The 26,718-nt window shown below is 38.3% G+C and overlaps 1 long non-coding RNA gene across 1 annotated transcript; it reads left to right on the top strand.

Annotated features, from left to right (window-relative positions):
- The first annotated feature begins 9,108 nt into the window (after window positions 1–9,108).
- On the top strand, window positions 9,109–10,389 carry LOC131235172 (uncharacterized). The gene is made up of 3 exons (XR_009165971.1): window positions 9,109–9,203; window positions 10,154–10,237; window positions 10,319–10,389. It is a non-coding gene; the product is annotated as an uncharacterized LOC131235172 (long non-coding RNA).
- Window positions 10,390–26,718: the final 16,329 nt, after the last annotated feature.

Here is a 26,718-nt window from a genome sequence, read left to right as displayed (position 1 = left end):
ATTTCATCTAACCACATGTCGATAAATCGACAAAGGTAGAAAACTTAAAGATTTTTCTGATTTTGCAAATTAGTTTTCTTACCATAAACCCTAAGATGTTCTATCCATTTTTAAGGGTTTTAATTACCTGTTGTTTTGGGACAAGGGATGTGGGGCTAAGGTTTACCTTTAATGAGTTCGGGCACACACCCAGTTGAGGCAGACTCTTGAACAATCTTCTTATGGGGCTCCTTCGTCTTGCTGACTCAACGCACACGCTAATTGACAAACCATGGCACTTTCAAATGAATATAAGTCCTTTTGCAAAAGTCAATTAATGACCAACCACTTAATTAATAGTCTTTGCACTAATATGGAGTTTGATGAGTATTATGCAGTACAGGAAAATCTGATAAACACTCCACTACTCCATATGATTAAGGTATCATATATATTTTGGGATCATCACCGAAAATCATACTAAAATGTTTTGATACCTTAATAAGACTAGAAAAGTTTGATCTTCATGTAACAATCAGTGGTCAATAGAAAACAGGAGATTGACGATAACAAAAATGAAAACTATGCAATCTAATTTGATCTATGGTTCGTTTGCTCTAATTATAACATTTAAGGATCTATAGCCTCATCATTCTTTTTTAATACATGTAAATTATTATTTTTTGTGTGCTTTTAGGATTTACAAAATACTAATGCATTGGTAAATATAAGTGTACATCGTTGAGTATAGGTTAGTGTAAGCTGAACTAGTAGAAAAACTATTTTTTAGACTATTTCAATAGAATCGAGGGACGTTCGATGTCATCGAGGCAAGCTCGATGGAATCGAGGGACATTCGATGACATCGAGCCAACCTCAATGGAATCGAACACTACTCAATTACATCGAAGAACACCTGAATCTCACTGACCTATTTGGACTCTTTTCCATTACATCGAACATGCTAATCGAAGCTCCTTCTTCGATGACATCGAACATACTTCGATGGCATCGAAGTATCAGGACTTATATATACTGCGCGGGCGGGATTTTTCATTTTCCATCTTCTTCCTAGAGTGACTCGTCTTCTGAACATTGTTGAATCTCCAAAAGACGATTCCTCTTGACTATTTGTGCTCAAATCTTAGTAAGATATCTCTAATAGTCTAAACCTATGGATCTTCTATCTGAATAGGGACATCTTGTTCGTTAGGTTATCCATTGGTCTGTTTTGTTTTTCCTTTTGTCTTTTCTTCAATGTTGTTCGTCTTTTGAATATCCTAATTCATTGCTGAGATTGGTCCAAAATGGGCAAGGCTAAAGGCAAAACAGTGGTTCAAGGAGAACCATCCCGGGCCAAACGAACCAAAATATGTGCCCGGAGAAAATCTGCACAGCCATGGGCAAAAGTGGACCCTTCTGCACTCATGTCTCCCACCTCACAGCAGGAGGCTCCACAGAGAAGAGCTCCAGAACTGAAAATCCAGATTCTAGTTGAGCCATTGCCACTTGAGACACTCTATGACAAATTTAAAGTAAGAAAGATAGTCTACAAAAGACTAGTCTACAAAAAGTGTCTCGAGCCGTATGGCATTGTGCCAATACCAGAGGTTGTGGGGTGGACCAAAGTGCTTGAGTTAGAGGTGTCTCTCGAAATGAACAAGTATTCAGAATTCTTGCGTATTGTCACTCACCTGTTCTTAATCCCCCACCTCTAGATGTCACGATCGGTCAAACAACTACCCGTCTCACACCACCCCTAATTCCTCAGGTTATTCGTATGCCTACCAAATCGCAGGGGTTTGTTGAGTATGATTTCAATTCATTGGAAGTTCGGTCTGAAATTACTCGTTATCTTTATGATGGCATAAATGTCCCTTAGCATGAAGGGAATGCCTTGTGTGCATCACACGTCCCCAAAATTCCGAGTCCTTTAAGGGATTTTCAATTCCAATGTGTATCCTTAGGGAACAAATAAGTCCGATCTGACCCCATTCATGTTAGGTATTTTGTATGGTGTCTGCTAAGGTGTGCAACTTTGTCTGTTAACCCTCATTCTTCATCAGTTGGCAGTCGCTATTCAGGGCACTCGGGATACTTGCGTACCATTTCCTCACCTTATCTGTCTCCTATCTTAGCAAGTAGATTTGCTCCCCACTACCAACACTATGTGAAAAATGGAAAAAAAAAATGTCGGATTTAGAGACGGTTCTGGACCGTCTTTAAAATTGCTTGGTTTAAAGATACTTTAGAGACGGCTGTAAACCGTCTCTAAAATTTTAGACGGCCCCTGACCATCTTTAATATTGTCTTAAAAATTTGAATGTCCACAAATCATTTAAGACGGTCGTTGACCGTCTTATATGGGTCATCTGAGACGGTCGTTGGTCGTCCGCATTAGAGACGGTCCTTGCCCGTCTTATATGCGGTCATCTGAGACTGTCATTGGCCGTCTCTATTAGAGACGGTCATTGGCCGTCTTTTACTTGTAATCTGAGACTATCAAAGACCGTCTCTATTAGAGACAGTCCTTAGCCGTCTTACAGCCTCGTTAAACATTGTCTCTATTAGAGACTGTCAAAGACCGTCTCAAAGACCGTCTCTATTGGAGACGGTCAAGGACCGTCTTTATTAAAGACAGCCCTAGACCATCTCTATTAGAGACAGTCTTAAACTGTCTTATAGCCCGGTCAAAGACCGTCTCTATTAGAGACGATTTTTGACAGTCTCTATTAGAGACTGTCAAAGACCATCTCTAATGCTCAGGTAAAAAATGAAAAAACTTTAAAAAATTATGAATTTCGAAAAAAAAAATAGTTGAGAAGCTTAGAAAAATAATTAACAATGTTCAAGAAAATTTTAAATTTTGAAAAAAAAAACCGTAATTTTATAAAAATCTAGATTTTGAAAAAAAAATTAAGAACTTTGAATAATGTTGATAATTTTGAAAAAAAATATCGATAAAAATATGATATTTTGAAAAAGAAAATTTAAAAAATTAAACAAAATTGGGAAAAAATTGATAAAATGTAAAAAATATATATATTTTTTAAAAAAGAAAACTAGATTTGTATTTTGACAACAAAAATTGAAAAGTTATATAACAAAAGTGAGATGAAAAAAATGATATTTTGAAAAAGAAAATTTAAGAAATTAAACAAAATTGTGAAAAAATTGACAAATTGTAAAAATATATATTTTTTAAAAAAGAAAACTAGATTTTGTATTTTGACAATAAAAATTGAAAAGTTAGATAACAAAAGTGAGATTTTGATGATGTGTTGTATATCCTTGCCGCCCATACGTTTCTCCAACCCATTTTTGGGCCAGGTATAAAAAATTGTGTAGATTTAAATCTTAAGTGGACCACACCATTGGAAAGAATGATAATATAGTACCTCGCCATTAAAAATTATAAAGAGCCCATCGTAAGGTTTTAGTAATGTTTATTTGCAATCCAACTTGTTGATAATGTAAAGGAGATCTAGATGAAGGTAAACTACAAAGATCAAATTGATCCAAAACTTTTGTGGCCTTCAAAAGGTTTTTAATGGTTATTCATCATTGTTTTGATTGGTATGGCCCACCTGAGATTATTGAGTTCTTGTGACTTGAAATCACATCCTAAAATATGATGGAAAAATATATGGACAGTGTCGATATACATAAAATATATCAAGGTGGGCCTTATACGGTTAGAGTAACACCCATGAAGGAGTTACCTAAATAGTGAAATGGTACTATAAGGTCACCTCATGGGAACTTCCCATGAGGTTAATCTGTGTAGGCCCCACCATGATGTGTGTAGAACATCAACACCATGTATTGGATGTGTCCCCTTTAAGTCCAAAAATCAGTCATATACGAGACTTAGGTGGGCCATAGCATCTAAAACTATATGAAGACAACCCTAAAACATATAAAAGCATTTGGTGGGGCCCACATGAGTTTTAGATGTGTATGAAACTTGGTCTGACTCCTCATCCAAGTGGGACACACATAATGAATGGGCTGGATCTATGAACCACATCTAGGTGGGCCCAATAAATGATTATGAATGTTTTAATGGGAGGGTAACCCTCTCAACTATAGTATGTGGTGTGGCCCACCCAAGTCATGGATTGACTTTATTTTTAAGCTTGTGGCCTGCCTTGGAATGGTGCATCTGATTGACAAGGCAGATCCAAAGTTCAAGTGGACCCACCTAGAAAAGAGTGGGACAGTGACACCCACTATTGAAACCTTCTTAGGCCCGCCGCGATGTTTATTTGAGATCTAATCTATTTATAAGTTAATACAGACATGGATGTGGTTGAAACTTGGTCTGATCCCTCATCCAAGTGGGACACACATAATGAGTGGGTTGGATATGTGAATCACATTTAGGCAAGCCCAATATATGATTATAAATGTTTTGAGGAAACCCTTCTCTACTACATTTAGGTGAGTTACTCGTTACCCTTACTAGAGTAAACTCTATGGGGTCCACTATTATTTATTTATTTTATCCACTCCATTCATCCATGTTAACAGATAATTTGAGGTCTAAAGAACAAAAAGGAAGCATATCCAAAACTCAAGTGGACCACACCACAGGAAATAGTGTGATTGAACCTCTACCATTTAAAATTTCTTGGAGGCCATAGAAGTTTTGGATCAAGCTGAAGTTTGTGTTTTTTATTCATTCATATATTTTTGATATTATGAACAACCTTTAACCATTTTTGGACAGTCTAATCAGTCCAGATTGAAGAGTAATAACTTCAGATGTTTAAATCAAAATTGACTCAAATTGTTGATCAATCTTGTTTGCCCAATATCTTTCTCATATGTAACATGATCGGGGCGAGTAACTAGTCAATTTGAGGGTAATGATCAGTAAAATAGAGTGAATGGACCAGACATGTAAAATGGGTTAAATATTCTAGTCAAAATTGTGACCCAACTTATTGACACCCTGAGACTAAGAATTAATGTTAGTAAGTTTTGTAAGGCCCATCATGATGTGTGTCGAACATCAACACCGTGCATTTGATAGAAGTTTTGGATCATGCTGATGTTTGTGTTTTCCCTTCATTCATATCTTTTTGATATTATGAACATGTTGGATGACAAACATTACTGTGGGCCCAAGGAAGGTATCAACGGTGGAAATCATTATTCCACACTGTTTGTGTGACATGGTCCACTTGAGTTTTGGATTTACCGAAAATTTGGGATCAACACACATCGTTCATCCATTTTTCAAGATCATTTTACAGAATTATCTAAAAAATGAATCATATTCAAAAATTAAGTGGACCACACCATACATAAGGGGAACAGATTGCTACTTCCCTTACACCATCCAATGGCTGACCAAAAGCATTTGGTGGGGCCGATATGAGTTTTGGATGTGTATGAAACTTGGTATAACTCCTTATCCAAGTGGGACACACATAATGAATGGGCTGGATCTATGAACCACATCTAGATGGGCCCAATAAATGATTATGAATGTTTTAATGGGAAGGTAGCCCTCTCAACTATAGTATGTGGTGTGGCCCACCTAAGTCATGGATTGACTTTATTTTTAAGCCCGTGGCTCACCATGGAATGGTGTATCTGATTGACGGGGCAGATCCAAAGTTCAAGTGGACCCACCATAGAAAAGAGTGGCCACATTTCACCTAAACAGTGTGGAAACAGTGTTGAAAGATCATCTTATGGTATGATTATAAATGTTTTAAGGAAACCCTTCTCCACTACGTTTAGGTGAGTTACTCGTTACCCTTGCCAGAGTAAATTCCGTGAGGTCTACCATAATGGGTGTCGAACATCTACCTAATCAGTCAGATGCACCATTCCATGGTGGGCCCGAGGCTTAAAAATCAAGTCAATCCATGATGTTTTTGGGTCACACCACATACAAAAGTTGAGAGGGGTTACCATCCATTAAAATATTCATAATCATTTACTGGGACCCACCATGATGTATATGTTTCATCCATTTTTACAGATCATTTTATGGCTTAATCCAAAAAATGAGAGGGATATAAATCTCAGGTGGACCACACCATATGAAAACAATAGTGATTGGATATTCACCATTAAAATCCTCATAAGGCCAACTGTACTGTTTATTTGACATCCAACATGTTGATTAGGTCATAGAGGCCCAGATGAAGGGAAAAAAACAAAAATCAGCTTGATCCAAAACTTTTATGGCCCCCAAAATATTTTTAATGGTCGACACTCATTCAAAACTGTTTCTTGTAATGTGGTCCACTTGAGATTGGGATATACCCCATTTTTCGTCTCAGACCATAAAATCATTTATAAAAATAGATGGATGGCATGGATGCAACACATACATCATGGTGGGTCCCACAGAGCACCGACCACCGTTTTCCAAAATTGGGCGTGCGCTCAAAACAGAGCCGCGCCTAAAAATCACTCCATTTCTCTCTCTCTCTCTCTCTCTCTCTCTCTCTCTCTCTCTCTCCCGATCTTACTCCAGCTCTCTCATCTTCCTCCCTCTCTCTCTCTATTCCCCAATCCGTCCCTCCCTCTCCGTCTCTTGCGGTCGGTTGTCGAACACCCTACCCATGCACGCCCTACCCGTGCGGACGCTGGAAGATAGAAGATGAAGGACAACATCTCCATATTTTCCAGTGATACGCAACTTGCTGATTGGTCGGAATCTCCAGTAGGACACCGATTAATGGAAGAGAGGGAAGATTGAGAAGAGGGTGGTCAGGCCTAAGATCGAGCTCCTGTTTCCTCTATCGCAGTCGAATATCAGCGGCAACAGAGGATGCAGGTTCGAGTAAGATCTGAAATCCCTAATGCTGAGATTGGAGTTTGATAATGGCAGTCGGCTCCCACAATCGCAGGTAAGGGCAAGCTGAATATACCGATTTCGAAACCTCCAATCTTTGGATTTGGGGTTTGAAGATCCCTATTTGGCATCTGGATTTAGGGATCTAAATTCAAAATCCCTGATTTCACAATATGGGATTCGAATCTGAAATCCCTAACAGCTGATTTGGGATGGAAATCCCTAATTCCTGATATGGGGATTCAAATCCCTAATACCAGATTCAGGGATTATGGATTCTAAAATCCCTAATTGAGTGATTTAAATCCCTAATCCATGAACGAATATAGGGGATTAAGGATCTGAAATCCTAATTCCAACTGGATTAGGGATCTGGGTTCCGAAATCTCTAATCAGAATCTGAAATTGGGAATGGGGATCTGAACTTCCCAATTTGGGATTTGGGATTCGAAATCCCTAATTACTGTATCTGGGATTTAAATCCCTAATTTTCTCAATTTGGGGATTTGGGGATATAGGGCGTGTTTGGGCTGTGGGATTAGAAGGGATTAGGTGGGATGGAATTGCAATTGGTCCTATGCCTAACATTAGTTCCACACACATGTGTAAGATCTCAGCCGTTCATTTGGTAGGTGGTCAAGTGGTGAATGTACATGTCCACATTCAACTGGACTACCTGATGAACTAACCATCAAGATTTTATTTTATTTTTTTGCGGTAGGGAACATACCCATGATGGCCCACCTAGTGAAAGACCAGGATCTCATGCCATTTCCCCTTGAGGGTTTAAGCAGAGCCTGCAGTTACAAATTGGTGAATGTTGCTGACAGAGAAGAAATGATCAGATACAACAGCTGAATGTGAACTTCCACAGCCATTTCTTTCACTCATTGGGTGGTCTACAATGTCAAAATCTATGGGCAGCTGATGGAAGGGATGAATGTACTGTTGTGATCTACATCATATAAATGTGAGATGTTGGTGGTAAGGAAACAGTTGGATTAGATACAGATGCTGTATCTGACCATTTCTCCACATAAAAAAGGAAAGTGTATACTACTGCCCATGTATGCATGCATATGCATATGAATGCGTGTATACATACATACATACATATATATACATGCATAGACATGTGTATCTATATGTACATACATGTATGTATGTATATCTGAATTGGAGAAGGTTACTGAAAGTGAGAAGGTTAGCTTATTTGGAAACTTATGTGATAATCATATTTGTAAGTTAGATAATTAGTTACTCGTTTGAGGATGATGAATGTTTCAATTTCTTGGATGGATGATGAATGTATTTGCGAATGTAAATGAAAATAAAAAAAACTTATAATATATGTATATATGTTATCAATAGAGGATACCTTGTTTAGGGGGACATGAAATTCTTGTAACTTATGGTATGGTGCCCCAATATTGGTTGTATGTTACTAGTATGTAGTAGATAATACTAGGTTCAATAGTAGATAATACTAGAGAATACCTAAACCTGATCCAAACTCAAAACCGAACCTGATTCCCTAAACTTAGACCTAAACCTAAACCTAAACCTATGACTTATAACCTAAACCTAAACCTAAACTTAAACCTATAACCTTAACCTAAACCTAAACCTAAACCTAAACCTAAACCTAAACCTAAAACCTAAGTGTATTCTCAAATCCCTAAACCTATAACCTATAACCTAAACCCAAACCTAAACCTATAACATAAACCTAAACCTAAACCTAAACCTATAACCTAAATGTATTCTCAAATCCCTAAACCTATAACCTATAACCTATTCTCAATTCCCTAAACCTATAGCTTATAACCTAAACCTAAACCTTAACCTAAACCTAAACCTAAACCTAAACCTATAACCTTAACCTAAACCAAAACCTATGACCTAAAACCTTAACCTATAACCTATAACCTAAACTTATAACCTATAACCTAAAACCTATTTGGTTTTCATGTTTTGACAGGATCAAGTTGACCCAAGTCTATTTTTTTGGGTTTATGCATAATGGAAACAATGAATTTAATTCCCACACTGGTTTCTACTAAAATCAGTGGGAATTCTCTTTTCATGCTGGAAAGCCAAACCAGTTTGATATAAATGACTGTAGAAAGAATTCATTTATAGAACCAAGCTCAAACCATATGATTATGGGCTCAAACAAATGTGACCTCAAATGAGTTCCTTCTTGGAATTTTTTTTTATAAAAAAGGCCATAGCGAATCTAACTGGGATAAGGGGGATGTGTGCATGTGCACTCCACCTTCTTCGTCTTCTTTTTTTTTTGCATTGATTCAGGTAGGGGTGTTGTCACTTGTGTGCTTTCTGAATAAGGTTAATGCTGTTGATGATCCAGATCTACTGGAACTTGTAGAGATGGAACTCCGTGGTATGTACTAGGATTGTTGTCATTCATTAATTTATTTATTAATGTTTTGGTTGTGAGGCATCCTATTATGTTTGTTAAACAACAGTAGCTACTTGTAATATATGATTTTGTTGATGGTTGTTGTCACATATTTGAAGATCTGCTATATTGTATTTATATATGGTGTCCTCAGGTCTTACATGAACTAATTGATGACTTCAATTGGATATGCCAAATTTGGATGATTAATGATTAATATACTATCTTATCAACCATTTCTCAAAGCTCTTGCATCCATTAGTAGCTATCTATCATCCTTAGCTTTTAAGCCCTTCCAGTGGGGTTGCAATTGGTTTTGTTTCACAATAAACCAAACTTTACAACTAAGCTATCAATGAGCTTCTTTCAAAGGATCAAAATTGATAGCACTCTTACCTAAAAAGTATTGAAGGTCTTTAAAGTCCTTTATCTTAAAATTTTGAGAGAGATTTTTCAAAATTTTCACATATCCTACAACACCACTTGTGATGATCAAATTATCTATGTCAACAACACAAAGTTTCATTTATATATTTCTTCACAAAAGTGCATGTATTAGTAAAAGGGAAAATAAAATCACTTGAAGAAAGTATTCTCTAACCTTTATAACCAAACTTTAGATGCTTGTTTTAGATTATGGAGTGCCTTTTTTGGTTTGCATGCATGCCTCAGCTTCATATGATCATAAAATTCCATAGGTTGATCAATATATATGATGAAACCCTACTCTCTCACAGCAATGTGAGAATAACAGCACTCCAGATATGTATATCTTTTATCTTTCTTGTATGTAGTTACGTGTTGAATTTCTTCGTTCTTTGATTCATTACACTCAATTCAGGTATGGTTTGCACCAATTCAAGAGACTGTACATTAGGCATTCAATATATAAGACTGGAGTGAGACTGATTAGGCATTTAAATGTGTTGTAGGATGTTGTTTGAATTGCTTGTCCTAACAGGTGCACAAGTTGGGATGGATTAGACTTCTATCTTGAGAAAACGCCATGATTTCAGGTAATTATTGTAATGGAAAGTTAAAAAATTAAAAGAGAGAGAGATAATGAATTCATGGAAAGAAATGTTCTTTATCATTAGGGCTGCTTTCACCGAGTTTGATGCAGAAATCGTCGCCAACTTCACAGAAAGACAAATAGCATCAGTGGACACAGATTGCAACCTGGATTTAAACAAGGTTCGAGGTGCAATAAAAAATGCTAACAGAATCCTCCAGGTCAGATTGTTGATTGGACCTGATTTTATTTAAATGATCTTGATAATCCTTTTTATTTAAATGAGCAGACCCGGATGTGCGTCGGAGCTATCCGGATGTTGAACGGGGGTCCCTGGAAGATGGGAACCGCTGTTATGACCATGATGAAGCTGTCCATTTCCTATGGACAGCATTGGAGTGGCCTGGCCATTTGGACAGGCCATGTTTATGTATTTACTCGAAATTGACGGAGCAGACCTGGATGTGCTACGGAGCTATCCGGATGTTGAGCGGGGGTCCCTAAAAGATGGGAACCGCTGTTATGACTACGATAAAGTTGTCCATTTCATATGGACAACATTAGAAGGGCCTGACCAATTAGAGCAGGCCATGTTTATATCTGTATTTGCAGTGACCACACCCTTAACCTATTCTCAAATCCCAAAACCTATAACTACAACCTAAACTATAACCTAAACTCAATTCCCTAAACTCTAGCCTACAACCTAACCTAAACCTATACTTATTCCCTAAACCTATTCTCAAATCCCAAAACCTATAACATAAACCATACCCTAAACCTATAACCTATAACCTGAACCTATAACCTAAACTCAATTCCGTAAACCTTAACCGATAACCTAACCTAAACCTATACTTATAACCTAAATCTATTCTCAAATCCCAAAACCTATAACCTAAACCTATAACCTATAACCTATAACCTGAACCTATAAACTAAACTCAATTCCCTAAACCTTAACCTATAACCTAACCTAAACTTATACTTACAACATAAACCTATTCTCAAATCCCAAAACCTATAACCTAAACCTATAACCTATAACCTGAACCTATAACCTAAACTCAATTCCCTAAAACTTAACCTATAACCTAACCTAAACCTATACTTATAACCTAAACGTATTCCCAAATCCAAAAACGAATAACTATAACCTAAACCCTAACTAAAAACTTATAACCTAACCTAAACCTAAACCTATAACCTTAACCTAAACCTAAACCTATAACCTTAACCTTAACATATAACCTTAACCTAAACATAAACCAAAACCTAAACCTATAACCTAAACCTAAACCTAAACCTATTCTCAAATCCCTAAACCTAAACCTAAACCTTAATGTATTCTCAAATCCCTAAACCTAAACCTACACCTAATCCTAATCTCAACTCCCTAACCTAAACCTAAACCTAAACTTGAAAACCAAAACCTAAACCCCATCACGAACCCGAACCCGATTTCCTAAACCTAAACCTTAACCTATTCTTAATTCCATAAACCGATAGCTTATAACTTAAGCCTAAACCTAAACCTTAACCTAAACCTAAACCTAAACCTAAACCTATAACCTATAACATAAACCTAAACCTAAAACCTAAATGTATTCTCAAATCCCTAAACCTAAACCTACACCTAATCCTAATCTCAACTCCCTAACCTAAACCTAAACCTAAACTTGAAAACCAAAACCTAAACCCGATCCCGAATTGGAACCCGATTTCATAAACCTAAACCTTAACCTATTCTCAATTCCCTAATCCTATAGCTTATAACCTAAACCTAAACCTTAACCTAAACCAATAATCTATAACCTAAACCTAAACCTAAAACCTAAACGTATTCTCGAATCCCTAAAACCTAAACCTACACCTAATCCTAATCTCAACTCCCTAACCTAAACCTAAACATAAACTTGAAAACCCAAACCTAAACCCGATCCCGAACCCGAACCCGATTTCCTAAACCTAAACCTTAACCTATTCTCAATTCACTAAACCTATATCTTATAACTTAAACCTAAGCCTAAACCTAAACCTAAACCTATAACCTATAACCTAAACCTAAACCTAAAACATAAATGTATTCTCAAATCCCTAAACCTAAACCAACACCTAATCCTAATCTCAACTCCCTAACTTAAACCGAAACCTAAACTTGAAAACAAAAACCTAAACCCGATCCCAAACCCGAACCCGATTTCATAAACCTAAACCTTAACCTATTCTCAATTCCCTAAACCTATAGCTTATAACCTAAACCTAAACCTAAACCTAAACCTTAACCTAAACCAATAACCTATAACCTAAACTTAAACCTAAAACCTAAATGTATTCTCGAATCCCTAAACCTAATCCTAATCTCAACTCCCTAACCTAAACCTAAACCTTAACCTATTCTTAATTCCCTAAACCTATTGCTTATAACCTAAACCGAAACCTAAACCTAAACTTGTAACCTATAACCTAAACCTAAACCTAAAACCTAAATGTATTCTCAAATCCCTAAACCTAAACCTACACCTATTCCTAATCTCAACTCCCTAACTTAAACCTAAACCTAAACTTGAAAACCAAAACCTAAACCCGATCCGGAACCCGAACCCGATTTCCTAAACCTAAACCTTAACCTATTCTCAATTCCCTAAACCTATAGCTTATAACCTAAACAAAAACCTAAACCTAAACCTTAACCTAAACCAATAACCTATAACCTAAACCTAAACCTAAACCTAAAACCTAAATGTATTCTCGAATCCCTAAACCTAAACCTACACCTAATCCTAATCTCAACTCCCTAACCTAAACCTAAACTTAAACTTGAAAACCCAAACCTAAACCCGATCCCGAACCCGAACCCGATTTCCTAAACCTAAACCTTAACCTATTCTCAATTCCCTAAACCTAGATCTTATAACCTAAACCTAAGCCTAAACCTAAACCTTAACCTAAACCTAAAACTAAACCTGTAACCTATAACCTAAACCTAAACCTAAAACCTAAATGTATTCTCAAATCCCTAAACCTAAACCTACACCTAATCCTAATCTCAACTCCCTACCATAAACTTAAACCTAAACGTGAAAACCAAAACATAAACCCAATCCCGAACCCGAACCCGATTTCCTAAACCTAAACCTTAACCTATTCTCAATTCCCTAAACCTATAGCTTATAACCTAAACCTAAACGTAAACCTAAACCTATAACATATAACCTAAACCTAAACCTAAAACCTAATGTATTCTCAAATCCCTAAACCTAAACCTACACCTAATCCTAATCTCAACTCCCTAACCTAAACCTAAACCTAAACTTGAAAACCAAAACCTAAACCCGATCCCGAACCCGAACCCGATTTCCTAAACCTAAACCTTAACCTATAGCTTATAACCTAAACCTAAGCCTAAACCTTAACCTTAACCTAAACATAAACAAAAACCTAAACCTGTAACCTATAACCTAAACCTAAACCTAAAACTTAAATGTATGCTCAAATCCCTAAACCTAAACCTACCCCTAATCCTAATCTCAACTCCCTAACCTAAACCTAAACCTAAACTTGAAAACAAAAACCTAAACCCGATCCCGAACCTGAACCCGATTTCCTAAACCTAAACCTTAACCTATTCTCAATTCCCTAAACCTATTGCTTATAACCTAAACTGAAACCTAAACCTATACCTTAACCTAAACCTAAACCTATAACCTATAACCTAAACATAAACCTAAAACCTAAATGTATTCTCAAATCCTTAAACCTAAACCTACGCCTAATCCTAATCTCAACTCCCTAACCTAAACCTAAACCTAAACTTGAAAACTCAAACCTAAACCCGATCCCGAACCCGAACCCGATTTCCTAAACCTAAACCTTAATGTATTCTCAAATCCCTAAACCTAAACCTACACCTAATCCTAATCTAAACTCCCTAACCTAAACCTAAACCTAAACTTGAAAACCAAAACCTAAACCGGATCCCGAACCCGAACCCGATTTCCTAAACCTAAACCTTAACATATTCTCAATTCCCTAAACCTATTGCTTATAACCTGAACTGAAACCTAAACATATACTTTAACCTAAACCTAAACTTAAACCTATAACCTATAACCTAAACCTAAACCTAAAACCTAAAGGTATTCTCAAATCCCTAAACCTAAACCTACACCTAATCCTAATTTTAATTCCCTAACCTAAACCTAAACCTAAACTTGAAAACCAAAACCTAAACTCGATCCCGAACCCGAACCCGATTTCCTAAACCTAAACCTCAATCTATTCTCAATTCTCTAAACCTATAGCTTATAACCTAAACTTAAACCATAACCTAAACCTAAACCTGTAACCTATAACCTAAACCTAAACCAAAAATCTGAATGTATTCTCAAATCCCTAAACCTAAACCTACACCTAATCCTAATCTCAACTCCCTAACCTAAACCTAAACCTAAACCCGATCCCGAAACTGAACCCGATTTCCTAAATCTAAACCTTAACCTATTCTCAATTCCCTAAACCTATTGCTTATAACCTAAACCTAAACCTATACCTTAACCTAAACCTATAACCTAAACAGAAACCTAAAATCTAAATGTATTCTCAAATCCCTAAACTTAAACCTACACCTAATCTTAATCTCAACTCCCTAACCTAAACCTAAACCTAAACTTAAAAACTCAAACCTAAACCCGATCCCAAACCCGAACCCGATTTCCTAAACCTAAACCTTAATGTATTCTCAAATCCCTAAACCTAAACCTACACCTAATCCTAATCTCAACTCCCTAACCTAAACCTAAACCTAAACTTGAAAACTCAAACCTAAACCCGATCCCAAACCCGAACCCGATTTCCTAAACCTAAACCTTAACCTATTCTCAATTCCCTAAACCTATAGCTTACAACCTAAACCTAAACCTAAACCTAAACCTTAACCTAAACCAATAACCTATAACCTAAACCTAAAATGTAAATGTATTCTCAAATCCCTAAACCTAAACCTACACCTAATCCTAATCTCAACTCCCTAACCTAAACCTAAACTTGAAAACCCAAACCTAAACCTGATCTCGAACCCGAACCCGATTTCCTAAACCTAAACCTTAACCTATTCTCAATTCCCTAAACCTATAGCTTATAACCTAAACCTATATAACATATAACCTAAACCTAAACCTAAAACCTAATGTATTCTCAAATCCCTAAACCTAAACCTACACCTAATCCTAATCACAAGTCCCTAACTTAAATCTAAACCTAAACTTGAAAACCCAAACCTAAACCCGATCCCGAACCCGAACCCGATTTCCTAAACCTAAACCTTAACCTATACCCGAACCCAATTTCCTAAACCTAAACCTTAACCTATTCTCAATTCCCTAAACCTATAGCTTATAACCTAAACCTAAACCTAAACCTTAACCTAAACCAATAACCTATAACCTAAACCTAAACCTAAAACCTAAATGTATTCTCGAATCCCTAAACCTAAACCTACACCTAATCCTAATCTCAACTCCCTAACCTAAACCTAAACCTAAACTTGAAAACCCAAACCTAAACCCGATCCCGAACCCGAACCCGATTTCCTAAACCTAAACATTTAACATATTCTCAATTCCCTAAACCTATAGCTTATAACCTAAACCTAAACCTAAACCTAAACCTTAACCTAAACCTAAACCTATAACCGATAACCTAAACCTAAACCTAAAACCTAAATGTATTCTTAAATCCCTGAATCTACACTTACACCTAATCCTAATCTCAACTCCCTAACCTAAACCTAAACCTAAACTTGAAAACCCGAACATAAACCCGAACCTGATTTCCTAAACCTAAACCTTAACCTATTCTCAATTCCCTAAACCTTAACCTATAACCTAACCTAAACCTAAACCTATTACCTGCACTTATAACCTAAACCTAAGCCTAAAACCTAAACCTAAACCTAAAATCGAAATGTATTCTCAAATCCTTAAACCTAAACCTACACCTCCTAATTTCAACTCCCTAACCTAAACTTAAACCTAAACTTGAAAACCCAAATCTAAACCCGATCCTGAACCCGGACCCGATTTCCTAAACCTAAACCTTAACCTTAACCTATTCTCAATTCCCTAAAGCTATAACCTATATACTATAACATATAACTAAAACCTAAACCTTAACCTAAACCTATAACCTAAACCTTAACCTTAACCTAAACCTAAACCAAAACCTATAACCTAAACCTTAAGCTATAACCTATAACCTAAACTTATAACCTATAACCTAAAACCTAATCCTAAACCTAAACTTAAACCTATAACCTATAACCTATAACCTAAACCTAAACATAAAACCTAAATGTATTCTCAAATCCTTAAACCTAGACCTACAGCTAATCCTAATTTCAACTCCATAACCTAAACCTAAACCTAAACTTGAAAACCCAAACCTAAACCCGATCCCGAACCCAAACCCAATTGTTGTAATAATGTAGCCCAATCACATGGCAAGAAACAAGAATGTATCCCTTTTAACACATGCCCCTTTTTACAAAGCTTTAATTTTTTTTGTTGTTTCTATTAACTTGAATTGTAGCCCAATCATATGGCAACAAACAAGAATGTATCCCTTTTAACACATGCCCCTTTTTACAGAGCTTTAATTTTTCTTGTTGTTTCTATTAACTTGAATTGAAACACTTTTTTGCATTATTTGCTTGCATTAGTTTTATTTTAATGATCAGTTTTATTTTAAAAAAGTGCCCACTTTTTTAGAAGAAGTTTATGCAATTCTTCATGATTCTGAATTATAATGTTTTGTTGGTTTAATATATTATTTTTTTCAGATGAAAGATACAAAAAGAAAATTGTTGCTGATTTTTTTCCTTTTTTTATTTATGATGTTAAACTTATATGTATTTATGCGTGGATGAATGTAATGTGGATAAGATTATTTGTGTTTGGATGAATGTAGTTTATGTTTGGATGAATGTAGTTTATGTTGGATTTACGTAGTTTGGGTTTAGATGGATATGAATGTGAATATGATGAAATATATTATATAACAGGTGTATATCAGGAAGAATACGATGAAATATATTGTAACATGTGTATACTGATCCTCTCAAATTTGAAAATGTGCTTTGAAGGCTCATAAGGGATGGTCCATGACAGTCCTTTTTAAGGACGGTCTGTGGCCATCCTTTGAAGGCTGATAAGAGACATTCCATGACAGTCCTTTTTAAGGACAGTCCATGACCGTCCTTTTCAAGGACGATCCGTAGCCGTCCTTTGAAGGGCCATAAGAGACAGTCCTTTTTAAGGACGGTCCATGGCTGTCCTTTGAAGGCTCATCAAAGACGGTCTATGATAGTCCTTTTCAAGGACGGTCTATGACCGTCCTTTAAAGGTTCATAAGAGACCACGACTGTCTTTTTTTAAGGACGGTCCATGATCGTCCTTTTTAAGGACGGTCCACGACCGTCCTTTTTTCGTCAATAAGAATGACGGTTTTCGACCGTCCTTTAAGTAATACGACATGTCAAAATTTGACGGCCCATGCGACGGTCCATGACCGTCCTTTTTGGTCGTTTGAGACGGTTTTAGACCGTCCTTTTTTCACAGTTTTGGCATAATGCAATCACCCGGACCTCCTCTTAAGTCTACACACTTAAATATCAAGAGGATAAATCTGAAGGACACACCAGCATCCTCCTCGGCTCCTCGCCACGATGACATTTTGGGAGAAATTGAGGTTGAGGTCGCAAAGACTGATGCAATGGAGACAGAGGTAGCCGAAACGGAAAATGAGAGACATCCTACTAGTGACGCTCCATACACTCCTTTCACTCGCACCGCTATCACCTCGGTTAGCGTAAGCATCGAGATTCAATCTTGTAATGCCTTTGCCAACAAGATGAGCGGTTGCCACAACTGGAGCAATATAGAGAGGTTTGGAGAGAGTGGAGAAGTCAATTCAAGACCTCACTGTAGCTGTCACATGCCGACGTGATGATACTATTTCACATGGAGTTGATCCCTCTGCTTAGGATGATCCACTAACACATATTCAGGGTCACAGGCTCATTCATCAACTATTTTTTGGATGACGAGCCAATCTGATCAGTTTCATATTCTACATCTATTATCAGATTTATGTGTACCTTAAGGGATGTATATGTTTTTTTTTATGGATGTTGTCTTGGATAATGATGCCCATAAGGGCTTATGGTTTGGATTCTAATAATACCCAAGCTTGGAGTAGTTCTTTTGGTGAATGAATGATGATATCTTTTCTTATATGTTATTATTAGTTGTTGATGTCATGTTATTTCTTCTTGGTATATGTCTCCATGACATGCAATTTTCACATTAAGTTCTTACTTCATACTCCTTATCTTATGAACTTGTGTGATTCTTATCCCTCTAGCTTTAAATATAATTGGTAAATTCCATACTTCAGTTATCATGGCATATATTTTATACTATTAACCCTTTGCTAATGACTAACAAAAAGGGGGTGAACCATACTCCCACAAAGTGTGTTGTTATTGTGTTTTGCAAAACTTCAAATGCAGGATGTTAGGGGGAGCATGAACAAAAGGGGAGCTACAAGCAACTCAAGTCATATCAAATGTTTAAATCGAGTTGTAAATAGAAAAATCTGTAATACCTTGAGTTGAATGTAATATTTAGGGTTTGTTAGTTGTTTTGTCACGTAATTGACAAAGGGGGATTGAAAGTGCCCTTGTTTGTCAATATACGTGAGTGTTGAGTCTTTCAGTCAAGTGAGCCCCAAGTTGAAGACATCAAGCTTAAGATTCATCAAAGATGAAGGCATACAATCGTGCTTAAAAGGTAAAATAAGATTCATCTACTCAAAACAAACCCTGAAAGGTATATCCCCCCAAAAGAACCTAACTTACCCTTAACTGCTTCTAAAAATCTTCTAGTAAGTTTGAATTGCTAGCATTTTGAGTATTGGAGGAAGTATGAAATGAACAGGTAAAACAAAGGCCCTAATGATTGCATCGAGATGCAATTGAGGACATCTTCAACGGAATTGAACTTGGTTCGATTGCATTGAAACCAAGCCCATATAGTCCAGCAACAAACTGAATAAATGCTAAGAATTATTGAATGCATCGAATGAAGTACGATGACATCAAAACTTATGTTTTGATGGCATTGAACCCACTTCGATTGAATCCACCTTCAACTTATTTCCTCCAGAATAAAAATACTCTAAGTGCCCCTCGATAGTATCGAAATGAGGACCAATTTGTCCAACAAGCTTTCCAAGAAAAATCAATATGTTCAATCACATCGAAGGCCATTTGATTGCATCGAAATTCAAAATTCAATTGCATCAAAGGACTGATCGATTGCCTCGAACAAGGGAAAAAACTATCTAACAACCATTGTGTATTTTTCAGAAAGAATCCTGATAGCATCGAAACATCCCTCGATGACATCAAAGTGCACGTTGATGACATCAAAGGGTGCTTGATGAGATCGGTCAGAATCAGACCTACACCCAACCAAATATCGTGTGTAGGAGGTCAATGCAATCGGAAATGGTTTGATGACATCGAAATTTAAATTTTGATGACATCGATAATGTTGAATTTCTGTCCATTTTTTTACCATTGGGATTTCAACTTTATAAATACACATGGCTTACCTCTTGTAAAATGAGCTAGAATTTAAGAGAGTTTAAGAGAGTTGTTGCAAGAATTAATACTCACATCCTCATTCCCTGTTTCCAAGTAGAGTTCATCATTCAATCCTTTGCATAAGCATTTACTCATAGCTTCATTGCTTAGATTGAATCATGAACTTTAGCATTCATTGAGTTTTCAGTAGCACCCTTCATAGGCAAATAATTATGTTGAAACTCTTGAATGCTTAGCTCATGGGAATATTCTCTATGTATTCAAATCATATCATTTAATAGAGAAGAACAACTAAACCATAAACCTCACAACCTCGGAACATTGATCAAAGCATCAGAAGTGGTTGCGGTTCAAAGGGAGCTGAAGACTCTTCATCAACAAGAAGATCATCTTCATATTGTGCGAGAAAATGACTCGCTCACTTACTTGTAAGTATATAAAGTTCATTGAGTCTAAAACCATTTCCTTGTGTACGATTGGGATTTAGAGTTTGAGTTAACAAACTCGCCAAGACCTTTCATAGGCCTCCAATAGGAGAATATGTTGTCTTTGTGTAGGATATGTTGCCTTGTGTAGGCATAGGTTGCCTTGTGTAGGCTCCTAGTTGTGTCCTTGTGTAGGACTTATCGCCTTGGGTAAGCATCTAAGGTTGCCTTGTGTAGGCTCCATAGTTAACCTTATGTAAGTTATGAAGGTTCATGGTTAACCTGATTTAAAACCATTAGATAGTGAAATCTAGTACACTCTAGGAGAAAGTGTGTCAGCAGGGAGTGGAGTAGGCAAGTAGCCGAACCACTATATATGGTTGTGTTTGGGATTTCTCTTTGTGCATTGATCTAATTATGCTTATGTCTATCAAATGATTATTATAATGCATAATTAAGTAAATGTCTAATTATTGATAGGAATAACATCGCACACACTATCACATACAATATCTTCATAGGCTAGTTGTTTTACATGTAAACTTGTGTAGCCTGTGTTTGGACCCTTTATTGGCTTGGAAGCCATAAAGTTACTTTGCCTTACTCATCTTAATTAAAGTTAGGAATTGTTTGCTGTTATAGAAAAATAATTTTTGAAAAGTCCTATTCACCCTCCTCTAGGACACTTGGACTAATTTCATACTTCTACAATAGTGGTTCTATCACAATTTCAGGTATGAAAGTAACATCCATCTAAGTCAGAACGGACAACGACGGTAGTAAATTAGTTGTTTACTGACCAAGGATTTTTAATCATCATTGCCATCGGTCGAGCAGAAGTTGGAAATGGTGGCGGATTGAGTTTATAAGGGGTGAAATAGTCATTGAAAGGAAGATTCAGATTATTTAATGGAGAGTCATGGCCAATACTTAGTTTTGAATTATTTTCAAAAGAAGACACAACATCGGCCAAAAAGTACTTGATTTTTGCTAGTCGGATGCACGTCACAAATGATGATAGCTGACTTGTTGACGTCAGATGTGTAGTTGGATTAGCTCAAATAAAGACCAAAGTAGGAGCTTCAAGAGCTGGACAGAGAGAAGGTTCCAAATCAACAATCCACGTGGGAGTAAATGGAGGAGATTAGGCTGGAGTCTTTTGAAGAATAGGCCCCTTCACAATATTTTTTTGGCATTTCAGTTTAGGAGCAATATTGACTACTTGATTTGCTTTTTTGTAGTAGTTTCGACCAATATATCCCATGACCTAGTTGTCCTTCGACCGAAAGTCATGACCAGTTGAGGTGCAATTTTCTTCTTTCCCTCACAAGTCCATCGAGGAATAAAGGTGATCAATAATAAGCTCAGCAGATGTGGGACCAGTCTCTCATAATGGTTCCTCCATCATCCATAAAAGGTGTCAATAATCTGAGGACGGTTCAGAAATCTAGGAAGCTCAAAAGACATGCTGGCTGACCGAAAAGTGGAATAGAGAGAATGATAAAGTTCAACCTGATCAACGATCAGCCAAGAGTAAGGAGGTTGATTGTAAGTCTTTTAGGTGAAGGGTTAGGGAAGACATTGGATGAGAGTGAATTTTTGAGCAAGTAAATTCGAACAATATTGATCGATTCTAGCTTTGTCATTCTTGCTAGTCTCTACTATGCCTCCATAAGGGCGGTCTCTGTTGTAACGGCCCGTATTTCACATTGGGGTGTAATCTGTTAGCATAGCCCACCTAAGACTTGTATCCACCTCACACTTTGGGGTGGGCCCTCATGTGAGTTGACAAAACGAATGAACGGAGTAGATTTGTCTTGAACCATATATGTCAGGCCTGAGTCCTAATACCATTCCATTCCTTAGGATCCCGCGATCCTTCCCGTCAAAATTTCGGCAACCCACGATCTGTATATAGCATTTGCGAGCGACCTCAAGTCACACCCTGTCAACCCGAGTTGACTTAACCTAAGACCTATGCCATTGCAACCACATCGTCACCGCGGTTCTAACGCCGCGTCTCATGCACCAATGTGACACTTAGATTGAGATATCCGACCCACGCATTATCCCAACCGTTGATCACATGTTGCGAGACCAGAGGTGTCCAGGTAGAGAAATATCTCTACAATCAATCATGATGGTGACATCACCCCTAGCCTTAGCCCCCCATGCTTCTTACATGCTATGATTGCTAGCCCCATGCCTCTTACACGTCTCTTACAAGTCATCATGACTCAAGTCATGCCTTCTTACACCCTCATGATTACCTCCCCTACTTCTCTCTCTCCCTCTCATTCTCTCTCTTATTTCCTTCTCTAACAACCCCAAAGAGCTTAGACATCCAACCATTAGAGAGAAACTCATCCAAAAAATCCATCCCCATTACAGCCTAAGATCTCTCAATCCAACCATCCCAAGCCTATCTTAACCATTAAAACCTTTCTCTTAGAGCTCTAGAACCTAAAGGTGGAAGGAGGAAGAAATTTGAGGTGGGTGTCATTCTTAGGAGTAGTTCTTGTATTTTCTTCTTTAGATCTTTGATTTTCTTGCTTAAGGTCATGTAGGACCCACCAATCAATGGTGGAGATCTTACTTGACCTCTTGGGTGTGGCCAATGGCCCACACTTGTTGCATGCATGAGCCATGATAAGGCCATTCTCCATGGACCCCATCATGATGTTTCATTTAAATTCATGGCTTTGATAGGTCATCTAGACCCTGATTTCATGGTGGGGATAGCATCCCCACCTCAGATTTTTAGATGTAAGGCCCATGCATGCATGGAGCCCATGATGTAAGGTTTGGATTTGTTTGAAGGGGCTTATAGTGGCGGAGTCCCCTCCCTTTGGCCAATCTCTCTCTCTCTCTCTCTCTCTCTCTCTCTCTCTCTCTCTCTCTCTCTCTCTCTCTCTCTCTCTCTTCCATGCACAAAAGATAATGAGCTCAACTATCTGACTTTGTTTGTGAGAAAGTTGCTTGAGGCAGATTCACATAATGCTTGTTCCTTCTCAGCAGTTGGCAGATGTTTATATTAAGCCTCTTCTTCTAGATGATTCCATTGTATATGTAGCAAACAAAAGGGACCCACCAGATGCAAGTGTTTTATCTAGGCCGTCCATCTAGTCCCTAGATGTGAGGCCACCTTGATGATGTGTTCCATCCAGGCCGTCCGTCCACAGGACATCCAACATGCTTAGATGGGTGAGAGAAAACACAAATATCTGCTTTAATTCAAAGCAGTTGGTGGGCCACACGTGTGGACCCACCTGATGTATATGTTTATATCCTCGTCATCCAACATCTCTGGATGGTGGGATCCACCTTGGTGTATGTATTCTATCCACACCGTCTGGCCATGGATGGTGGGCCCATGTGATGTAGGTGTTTTATCCACACTGTCCAACTGTGGACTATGAGACCCTAATGTATCTAATTGTCCATGTCGTCTACCTGTGGGACGTAGGACCACATGATATATGTGTTTCATATCCATGTCGTCTGTCCATTTTGCTGGACATAGGGCCCATTTGCTGTACACGCAGGGCCCACCTGCTATATGTGCAAGGCCCACCCTGCTGCATGTATTCCATCCACATTGTCCGTTTAGTGGGGCCCATCTGCACTGTACAGGCCTGCCATGATGTGTATGTGAATCCAGGCAGTCTAGATTTCAGGACGTCCAGCGGGCCTAGATGGGTTGGACATCCAGCCAAGACGCCCACCATGTTGTTTGTGTTTTATATGCATGTTGTCCATCTGTTTGTTGACCATATGGGTTGCCCCAAGAGGCCCACCATGATGTATGTGATGATATTCATGTTGTTCATTTGTTTTGATGGGCCGCATGGGTTATCCCATAGGGCTCACTATGTTGTATGTGTCACACACACCATCCTTCCATTGTGCCTAAATCATCGGTTGTTTCATGAGGCCCATGGTGATATATATGAGGCCCATGGTGATGTATATGAGGCCCAATATGATGTATGTGAGGCCCATGGTGATGTATATGAGGCCCATGGTGATATATATGAGGCCCTTGTGTGAGACCCATGGCAATATATATGAGACCCTTGTGTGAGGCCCAATATGATGTATGTGAGGCCCATGGTGATGTATATGAGGCCCATGGTGATATATATGAGGCCCTTATGTGAGACCCATGGCAATATATATGAGACCCTTGTGTGAGGCCCAATGTGATGTATATGAGGCCCTTATGTGAGGTCAAATGTAATGTATGGCTCATTGCATTATATATGTGAGGTCCAATTGTGATCTGTGAGTCCACCATGATGTATGTGATAATGTTCATGATGTCCATCCATTTTCTAGCTCATATAAGGACCATGGACCTATCATTATAGGATAGATTCTAATGGGCCGCACTCTAGGGAACAATGGTGGTTAAATGTCCACATTGTGAACCTCTCTAGGGCCCATTGGTAAGCCCATTACCTTAGAAGCAATGGTGGTTAAATGTCCACATTGTAACCTCCCTAGGGCCCATTATTAAGCCCATTACCATCCTTCCCTTATTGGGCTATCCCAAATCATTGGGCCCCCATAAGTATTGCCCATCTCACCTTAGTGGGCTAACCCAAATTGTTGGGCCCCCAGTATTGATGGTACTCCCACCATACCTTGTAGGATTGTCCAAACCTTGAAGACCACCTTGATGGGTGTGTTATATGCATATAGTCCATCCATATCCAAGCTGTGGACTGCCTTGTGCGGCCCACCATATTGTGTGTATTGTTCGTCTATTTTCTAGGTTTTGGGCTGCCCACCTGACATATGTGTTCTACACATGCTGCCCATTCACTTTTCCAGTTAGTCTGAAGGCCATGGACCCCACCGTGAGTCAGATTCAAGCCCCAAGTGGACTGCACTAGTAAACCCCCCAGGGCCCATAGATAAGCCCATTTCTTGTCTTATATGCATAGTGGACAGACCTCACCGTATTGGGCTATCCCAAACCGTTGGGCCCCTATGATGCCCATCCTCCCTTGTTGGACTACCCCAAAACATTGAGCCCCATGGGTAATGATGCTTTCCATCATACCCTGTGGAACTACCCCAAGCCTTGGAGCCCTCCTTGTGTTCGTACCAGGCCTTCCATAGTAAATGTGGTCCACCTAGATGCATGTGTTTTCCCAAGCTTAGTGACCCAAACCCGAGGCCCACTTAAAATGAGTGAGCTACTCGATCCGTTTGTAAGAACACAGTCCTAGATGTATGGACCCTACCAAGGTCCACTTGTATTCATATCGAGCCCCCATAAGAAAGCCCAGTTGTTACATGATTAAGAGGGTGAGGAAGCCCACTTGTTGTATACTCACTTGACTCACCCCGTGTGATGTGCCCTACCTTTGAATCGATTGTGAGGGCTTTGTGTTAGGTATGTATCAACCACACCATCCATTTACCTTCTCAAGATAAGTGTGAGGCTCATCCTTAACATTAGTGCATCATCATCATTCCCCTTGCTGTAGATAAAACAATATGTGATATCAGGTTGGGTATATTCACTATATAGGCCTATCTTAATGTTTGTGCTAAATACGTCGTCCTTCTATAGACCCCGTCATGTATTGAGTCGATTAATGTTATATATGTTAAACATATGGTAGTGTGCCTAAGCTAGTAGGACACACTAAGTATATGCTAGCATAACATCATAATACATGCCCATGTGCATCATTGCATACTTATCATGAGTAATTGATCATAGCATGTGTCATTGGGCTAATTGATTATGCGACTCCCTGAGAGACAGAGTTGCCCCACCTGAGCACGGAGTAAGCACAGGTTTGATTCTCGGAGCATGTCATTTAGTTTACACTCTTGGGATGTGACATTGATGGCTACTGTTGTTTGTCTTATCTGATAATCAGGCCAGTATACTTTATTACATCATGATACATGCCCACACACATCATATGTATGCTTGATATGAGGAGTGATTGATCATAGCATGTCATTGGGCAGATTGTTTATGGGACTCCTTATGAGATGGAGTTACAGCACATGATCGCGTGGTACGCTTAGGTTTGATGCCTGATTGGATGGTATGACTTATGCATCTCGCATTTTGTGACATGATCATTTGACGCGCTAGTGACATCAGGGTTGTGGCATCCATAGCCTTATGTCAGATGGGACACCAAAAATGTGCATATGGGCACGTTAGATGTTCATAGGTGAAAGTCCCTAAACCTTCGTGGCCAAGGGATGCTCCAACATCTAAACCGATTGGATACATGAGCGCCGAAGTGCCGAATACCGGAAGGCCGCTTCTCCCACTATGTCATGGTCGGTTGGAAGGGGATGTGGTCTTACCCACCCAAGGGAGGGGGCAATGTTAGGCTAAGTTTAACCAGCTTGAGG

This window comes from Magnolia sinica, chromosome 19, assembly GCF_029962835.1.
Source record: "Magnolia sinica isolate HGM2019 chromosome 19, MsV1, whole genome shotgun sequence".
Lineage (NCBI taxonomy): Eukaryota > Viridiplantae > Streptophyta > Magnoliopsida > Magnoliales > Magnoliaceae > Magnolia > Magnolia sinica.
This window is presented reverse-complemented; position numbering and strand designations above follow the sequence as displayed.